This window comes from Wasmannia auropunctata, unplaced genomic scaffold, assembly GCF_000956235.1.
Source record: "Wasmannia auropunctata unplaced genomic scaffold, wasmannia.A_1.0 LD336101.1, whole genome shotgun sequence".
NCBI lineage: Eukaryota > Metazoa > Arthropoda > Insecta > Hymenoptera > Formicidae > Wasmannia > Wasmannia auropunctata.
This window is the reverse complement of record NW_012026789.1, coordinates 826,160-826,699: the sequence shown is the minus strand read 5'-3', so window position 1 is coordinate 826,699 and position 540 is coordinate 826,160.

Here is a 540-nt window from a genome sequence, read left to right as displayed (position 1 = left end):
TTTGAAGTTTTATATCTGAATAAAATTGTTTATTGGCTCGTATTTAGAAATAAAATTAGAAATAGAGACTAAGCAAATTAAGATGTAATATAGATATAATTTTATCGAATAAAGTTACATTTATATTGTAACATCTTAGTTTGCTCGTTTTCTTAAGCTATATTTCCTCTAATTTTATATTTAAGTTTAATGTTACTTACTTTTGGGTAAAACTTGTTAATGGATAATTTAAAAGCATGCAGCTGATTTAACTGTGATCAATTATTTAAGCAAATTAATATTCTTTGATCGAAGCAATGACAGCAATGATGAAGAATTAAGATAGCGACAAAGAAATGGAATTGTATTTGAACCAGATTGAAAGTTCGTATTAATAATCCAGCCTCATCGCATTGAAGGTTTTATTGAAAGAGTCGATATGTCTACCGCTTCCGAATTTCAAAGCCACTTTAGAGTAATCATGACAAGTTTTCAATGGCTCCTAAATTGAATAGTTCCTCTATTATAGAAAGTGCTTGAGCAGCCGGACATCAAACTACA